Source organism: Macaca nemestrina, chromosome X, assembly GCF_043159975.1.
Source record: "Macaca nemestrina isolate mMacNem1 chromosome X, mMacNem.hap1, whole genome shotgun sequence".
In the NCBI taxonomy this organism is placed as follows: domain Eukaryota; kingdom Metazoa; phylum Chordata; class Mammalia; order Primates; family Cercopithecidae; genus Macaca; species Macaca nemestrina.
In genome coordinates this window covers 43,477,685-43,485,809 of record NC_092145.1, presented here as the reverse complement: position 1 = coordinate 43,485,809, position 8,125 = coordinate 43,477,685, and the positions used below count along the sequence as shown (strand labels likewise).

Below are 8,125 nucleotides of genomic sequence, written 5' to 3'. Positions count from 1 at the left end.
CATTCACATTAACAAGACAATGTTGGGATGCTTTTATTTGAAAGGATATAACTCCTAACTTATCCTTTTAGAGAGCATGTGTCCAACTAAAAATGCTATAGCAGACTAAGGGAGGTAATTTTAAAAGAGCACTATCTACCAGATAATAAAAGTGCAGAAGGATTTTCAAATGACTGTTGCCAAGGAGAAAACTGAAAAAGCTGGGACCAAGAGTTCCAATGCAGGACTGTTCTTGCACATTCTGACCACATTGCAGCTACTTTGCACTGTTATTCCCCAAATGGAAAAGGCACACTATACCAAATAATCAAAGAGAGAAGTAATAGAAGGGCTAAGGAAAGCCCTACAAGGATTATTCACCGATGGAAAGACAAACACTCACCATATTGGACTAGATATCTGTGGACTAGATATAGTCCTTAGGCATCAAAGCAGGACGATGCTACAACCTTATAATATGTGGAGCTGGCTGGCCCCTTGTTTGCCTGGGTCACCTGGACAGATTGTACTGTAATGGTACCTCAGGAACTAGATAAGATATATTCCAGTGTTTGCCTTGATTCTGTAATGGTATGTAATTTATCCGCACTGGATGTGGATAAAATATATCTTCCTGAATACAGCTTAATTTAAAAAGAATAGTTACAGTGAATCTGCTGCAACCTCAGACCAGAAATATTTACTGTTGAGAGATAGGTACAGTAATGAATTTAGATAACATATGGGTTGGTATTTAGCCACAATAATTTTGCATATGCCAGAAGGGGAAAATGGAATAGCTGAAGGACCCACAAATCAAAACAGAAAGAGACGAAATAAATATGCAGGAAATTTACTGACCATATCAATTGCATGCCATACAGTACTCTCATTTTTATTTGGAAAAATAGCTACCTTTTAGACAAGCCCATGGACACTATGGCCCTCCTTCCTAGAGAATGACCATTGCATCTCATGACATGGGCAACAACTAGGTAAAGATATAAAGGTATATCACTAGACAATGTATTATATACAAACTGCAAAGAAATGAGATGTAGAAGGAAATCCACACTGGTGGAAATTGGACTATAGCAATTCATATAAAGGCCTAAAGCATATAGTCAAAAGGATTAAAATGATATTTAACACAGGTGACTTCAGAGCTAATCTTTGCAAATCAGAATTTATGGAACTATTCAAATATTAATATGAGAACTTTCTACAATAGACTACTATGTGAAAGGATTGATAAGAGTAGGTGAAGATTCAGGAGACTTAGAGGAGCAAAGAAAAACACAAATAGGAAAAATAAAAATTATATCATAAAACAACAACTGGATAATTAAAATCCACATGGGATAGCAGATTGAGGGATTTTACTGCCACAATCACTGGACAAACTGAATCTTACTATCTCGCTTTCCCAGTATAGGGGACTCTAGATATGCAGTTATGTCAAAAATGGCAAATAATTGATGGAGTACAAAGTGACTATGCCAAATTAACCTAAATAGAGTAGTGGGAAAGCAAGGTGAAACAGTTTATCACTCCATTCCATTAGGAACAGTTTTACTAGAAAGATTAGTGATAACAGTTAAACAAGAAAAGTTATACATTTAGTAAATAAGAATAAAAATATGAGAACTAGATAAAAGTTAAAGGAACCTTTGCTTTAATTATAGCTTCAGAAACAGCCAGGGAAGATACACACTCCCCACAAGGATTTGGACTTTAGGAAACTGGGCTATAATTTTGTGTCACAATAAAACTCAAAGCATAAATACCTGGACAATATCAGAGAACACATCCAAGGAGAAGCCACCAGTCCGCTACAAATTTTATTTGGTGAGCAGTTTAACTGTAGCAGGACAGACCTGGTGCTCTTAAACATGATAGATCCCAAAATGTAGCTATTCCTCCGAGTAGAACTTTGGAATATGGACTTTATAACAATTCTACAACAGATTAATGTAAGCTTGTTAAAACTGTTAGTGTATTATAAGAGAACACAAGTAACCATACTAACTCAAGGAGGTTATGAAACTACATCAAGAGAAATCCGTGAGACTACTCTAGACCTTGAAACAGGACAAAGATTTGAACCAGCCCATAAGACAGCCCGTAATGTTTAATATAGTCCTTAGGCATCAAAGCAGGAACATGCTACAACCTCATAATATGTGGAGCTGGCGGGCCCCTTGTTTGCCTGGGTCACCTGGACAGATTGTACTGTAACGGTACCTCAGGAACTAGATAAGATATATTCCAGTGTTTGCCTTGATTCTGTAATTGTATGCGCTTAAGAATTGTTAAGATATGACCCCTGCTCCAAGGAATGGATTGTTGTATTAAGTATGTTTTCTCTATGGAACAGAATTAGAGTTAATAGTGAAAAGAAATGTTTAGGAAATAAGACAATACTTAGGAACAAGAACTAGCGGGGATGGTGTTTTCAGGAGAGAGAAGCAAATTAATAAATTGTCAACAGTTATGCGACTGTTTACGATGGAAAGCCATGATATGGAGTTAGTTTCTGAACAGGTTTATGACCAAAGCCCTGTTTTTGTCTTCTGCAAATTAGCCAACCCTAAGATGTTGCTATAAATAGCTGGTAGGCGATTGACATAAGTCGTGTATCTGAAAGCTCAATTAGATGGAGAATTATTAACTAGTTTAGTCCACTGATTGGATATCTCTGATTGAAATCCTGCATCTCCTCCAGGAGAATGGAGTGAGTGGCTGATCCTTTATGCAAATTAGCCCTTTTCTGTATCTTCTTAAGACCAATGCTAAAGCCAATTATTATATAGCATGGCAGAAAAGAGAGGGGCTCATCATTCTGAGACAAGCTTAAAGGTGTGAAAATCAAGGAAGATAGGCTGGTAGATGGCATTAGATTAGGTAGTACAAGTTTTCACCCTGATTTGCTTGGGCTAAAATATGTGGGGAGTTGTGCCTATATAAATTCTTATGTGTGATGATTACTGCTAGTTATTATCTTATGATTGTTTAAAATCTGTATTAGCTATTGATCTAAACCATTTTATTGTTTTCTGTCAAGAGATTTTAACTAATAAACTTTCATTCACAAATCAAAAAAGGTGTGGTCATCTTAAAATACCTGGTGGTGAATTTGGAGGCTACCAAATGGGCACACAAGAACTTCACTCAACATAAGGTAGCAGAGCATAATAAGAGAGAATGTTGTACTAGGAGTCTGAAGTTCTACTTCTGGCTTTGTCAGATGATCTTAAACAAATCTCTAAACATAGTCCTTTCTCATTTGCAAAATGAGGGTTATTAATAAATTTTCTGCTTACCTTCAGTGATAATAAGGAACAATTGAAATAATGGTTTTCATGGCATGACATATCTGACATTGAGACAATATATGAAATCAGGACTTTTCAGGAATATCTGAAAAATGTGCATGCATATATTCATTGCAGCACTATTCACAATAGCAAAGACATGGAATCAACCTAAATGCCCATCAGTGATAGACTGGATAAAGGAAATGTGGTACATATACACCATGGAATACTATGCAGCCATAAAACAGAACGAGATCATGTCCTTTGCAGGGACATGGATGGAGTTGGAAGCTATTACCCTCAGCAAACTAAAGCAGCAACAGAAAACCAGAAGCCACATGTTCTCACTTATAAGTGGGAGCTGAACAATGAGAACATATGGACACAGGGAGGGGAGCAACACACACTGGGGCCTGTTGGGGGCTGGGGTGGGGAGAGGGAGCATCAGTAATGGATTCCCAGCTAATGGATGCTGGACTTAATACCTAGGTGATGGGTTGATCAGTGCAGCAAACCACCAAGGCACATGTTTACCTATGTGACAAACCTACACATCCTGCAAATGTACCCCAGAACTTAAAAATTAAAAAGAAAATTCACCCATCTGCAAAAAAAAGTTTGTATGACAATACCTGAAAGTCTATTTGACATGAAATAATTATCTAATAGTTTTACACCTGTTTTCTAAGAGATTAGAGCTTTCTTATTCTACTTCATGCCAAAGTTAGAGTTTGGAAATCAGCTATTGTTTCATTCTTTGGAGCTTTTTTGTTTGTTTGTTTGTTTGTTTTTACCAAACTGAATTCTTTTGGGGAGTCTACTTGAGTTCTAGTAGGAATAACAATGAGGAAAAAAACAATATGAAAAAGCCCTTCAGGAAATAATGAATTATATTCCATTCAAGGCTAAGATTTTGTTCCTGAGGGGGCTATGTAACTCTGAACGTTATTAACCCACTATGATCCAACTTGATTTTTATGATTTTTGTTGTGTTTTTGTACTGACAGTCTTATCTTAATAGACTAGATGTACTTACTGATTCCTCTTGGGAATATTTCTTATATTTTTTTCAGAGATCCTACTCTCTCCAGCCCGTATTTAAAACTGGGTTTCTTCTGTCTCTTTAACCCTCAGTAAGCTCACAAACCAACCAACCAACCAACAGAAAATCCCTAAAGAAATAAAAAATAACTTCTAGTTCCTGAAGTTAGTTATTTGTGAATTACTTGTATTGATAAAACTGTCGGCTTCCAATATCACATCTCTTCAGGGTAATAAATAATCCTTGAAGGTGATTGCCATTATACTTATGAAGGTTGGAACTGCATTTTACAAGGTGAGGAAAATCACTGAAGTCTTTATACCTGGTCACAATTTCATCTTAAAAGACCCTAGAAAAATGCTGAAGGTGGCTGGATGTGGTGGCTCCCAGCACTTTGGGAGGCCGAGGTGGGCGAATCACGAGGTCAGGAGATTGAGACCATCCTGGCTAACACCGTGAAATCCCGGCTCTACTAAAAACACAAAAAATTAGCTGGGCGTGGTGGCGGGCGCCTGTAGTCCCAGCTACTCGGGAGGCTGAGGCAGGAGAATGGTGTGAACCTGGGAGGCAGAGCTTGCAGTGAGCCGAGATCGCACCACTGCACTCCAACTTGGGTGACAGAGCGAGACTCTTCTCAAAAAAATAAAAAAAAAAGAAAAATGCTGAAGGCATCTCAAAAGATAATTTTAAGTTTACCCCAAATATTCATATAAGGTGGACAAGGGGGCAATGTTTATGAAACACAACTTTAGTGTTTCAGATTCCTCTAATCAAAGATGTCATTAACTGGCTGGGCGCGGTGGCTCACGCCTGTAATCCTAGCACTTTGGGAGGCCAAGATAAGCAGATTGCCTGAGCTCAGGAGTTCGAGACCAGCCTGGGCAACATGGTGAAACCCCATCTCTACTAAAATACAAAAAAATCAGCCAGCACAGTGGTGGGCGCCTGTAATCCCAGCTACTCAGGAGGCTGAGGCATGAGAATAGCTTGAACCTGGGAGATGGAGGTTGCAGTGAGCCAAGATCATGCCACTGCACTCCAGCCTGGGCAACAAAGCGAAACCCTGTCTTAAAAAAAAAAAAAAAAAAAAAGGGTGTCATTGACAAAATCGGTTGTTGAAAGCACGTAAATACACATGCCTCCATATTATGACAAATTCTGGAAATATTGGTTGTTCTAATACCTTTATTCTTACTTAAACTTGGGGGAACATGCCTTTCTTGAAACTATGACTTCTAAATTTTTAATGTAAGCAAACCCCTAACTTCCAGCTTTGGAAAATCAGCTCTGTTGCAGCTCATTTTATGGAGAAAAAAAATGTTTTGTGTGAAATACAGCTTTTAGGCTCAAGTTCTAAAAAGACATGTTGTCTATTTGAAACTTAAGATGTGAATGGGCTTATCTTTGGGTCCTTATCCAAGGTGCCGGAGTTCTTGATGCTTCTCTCCCACAAACCTCGACTCATTGGGAAAATTTCCATTTGTACTGGGTATTTCTTCATTTTTTCCCCAGTTGGAATCACAGCACACTTTAAAAGATTTAGCAAGGTGTCATCAGGGATGGCACTAGAGAGTGGAGAAGTAGTGCATCTGCTCTGTCCTACTCCTGATTACAGACATTGAGGAAGTAATCCTATCTATCCTTGAAGACAGAACCTCATGGTCCAACTGTTATTAAGCATGGAATCAAATGGAAAAGACAACTTTTCTCTTTTAGCTCAGTTATTTCATTCTCATCTAGAGGCAGTTTCTCTTTGAATAATTCTGATCCTGGGAAATAATTCTTGTGCATTCTCCTACAGTCTTTAGGGTATGAAGGTCATTTGAAAAAAAAAAATGTCCTTTTAAAAAATGTTTCCATCTTGGTTTGGGGCTCCTGATATGTAACCCTCAGGGAAAATGTGTTCCTCTAAATCCTGGAGTGTGACCCACTTAAGATGTTAATATGTGTTTTTCTTGATGAGTTAGCACACATAAACTATATGCCTTCAAAGAATTTGAGAAATTTTGTCTAACATGGAAAAGCTGAGTTAATTGCCATAAACATAATGGAAACATAGGACTGGCGTGGTGGCTCATCCCTATAATCCAAGCAATTTGGGAGGCCCAGGTAGGTGGATCACCTGAGGTCAGGAGTTTGAGACCAGCTGGCCAACATGGTAAAACCCGTCTCTACTAAAAATACAAAAATTAGCCAGGCGTGGTGGTGCATGCCTGTAGTTCCAGATACTAGGGAGGCTGAGGTGGGAGGATTACTTGAACCTGGGAGATGGAGGTTGCAGTGAGCTGAGATGGCACCATTGCATTCCAGCCTGGGTGACATAGTGAAACTCTGTCTCGAAAATAAAAATAAAAATAAATAATAATAATAATGGAAGCATAAAGTTAGGTTTCATTCATTTATTTGCATCGAAAGGAAAGATTGGTTTGTCTAGTTTCATCAAATCCTACATGAGAAGAGTTTATACTGCAAAAATCAAGTGTATTATATAACATGATAAAATAAAGATCAAAATCATGACGTTTTTATGCTTGTGGTTCTAAGCACAGTGTGAGTGTTTCAGTTTTTTTTTTAAAGACTAGATTTTGGATATGTATTGAACAGACTTATCAGTGTGATTCCTCAAATCAAGAACATTTGAGAACGAAGTTCTCACAGACACTTGAGTTGGAACCTCAGTAGCTCACATCATTGAGCTAAATTTATATGCTAAAGTTAAAATTACAAAAACACAACTCCAAAAAGGACATTGCTGATTTGTTTAAGAAGTGGGATTATTCAGCCTTAAACTAGACATGTGAATTGAATAGAGAGAAATTAGAGGCTGTATGCATTTGAGACTCAATGAAACCACATATTTTTAAAAAACTCTAATTCACAGGTTGGGAAGGATTACAGTTTTTTTTGTTTTTTGTTTTTTTTTCTAGAAATGAAGTCACAATTCAGAAGGGATTTATAGAGTTTGATGAGTATAAATTATGTTTTACATTCCTGAAGCAATGCCTTTGGAGTATAAACTTTGAGATATATATGATTTCTCAAGCCTGCCTTTCTAATCAGTGTGGCTTAGTTTGAAGAGAAACTAATTATGTCAAAATTGATGTATAGCCATTGCTAAGATAATTTATCTTGGAAAATTTGGAGCAAAATATATAAATATAAATCTCCAAATGATTCTGAAGTCTCTGGCTATGAGACTAAACTTTAGGCCATATTTGAATTTCAGTGGCTCTATGGAATTATATTCTTTATCACTATTGACATTGAAGTTGACAGTCACTCAGTATCCCAGCTGTATACCTGGAGCTAGAGTTTGATGTGATCTGATGGAAACAATTCAGTCTACTAAATACCATGGTTTTCATTTATTTGATTCACAAATGTCAGTGAATAGCACCAGGCCTAAAATTGTTGATCTTTGCATAAATAGACTGCTTTTTGAATTACTTTTCAAAAAGTAATTTACTTTTGAAATTACTTGATTTTTGAAATTACTTTGATTACTAACTTTTGAAATTACTTTGATTACTGCTGAATATCCATAATATTGAATAGTTAAGAAAGGCTACTTTGCTAGTGTTATGGATTAAACATAATTTAGCTGGCTGGGCATGGTGGCTCACATCTGTAATCCCAGCGCTTTGGGAGGCTGAGATGAGATCACTTGAGGCCAGGAGTTTGAGGCCAGGAGTTTGAAACCAGCCTAGGCAACATAGTGAGACCTTGTCTCTAAAAATAATAAAAATAGGCTGGGTGCGGTGGCTTACGCCTGTAATCCCAGCACTTT

General features: G+C 37.4%; 1 protein-coding gene across 2 annotated transcripts in view; it reads right to left on the bottom strand.

Moving 5' to 3' along the window:
* The window catches only part of LOC105490484 (transient receptor potential cation channel subfamily C member 5), a 327,334-nt gene that overhangs the window by 139,574 nt on the left and 179,635 nt on the right, over positions 1 to 8,125 (bottom strand). The gene's annotated exons all lie outside the window — the stretch shown is intronic.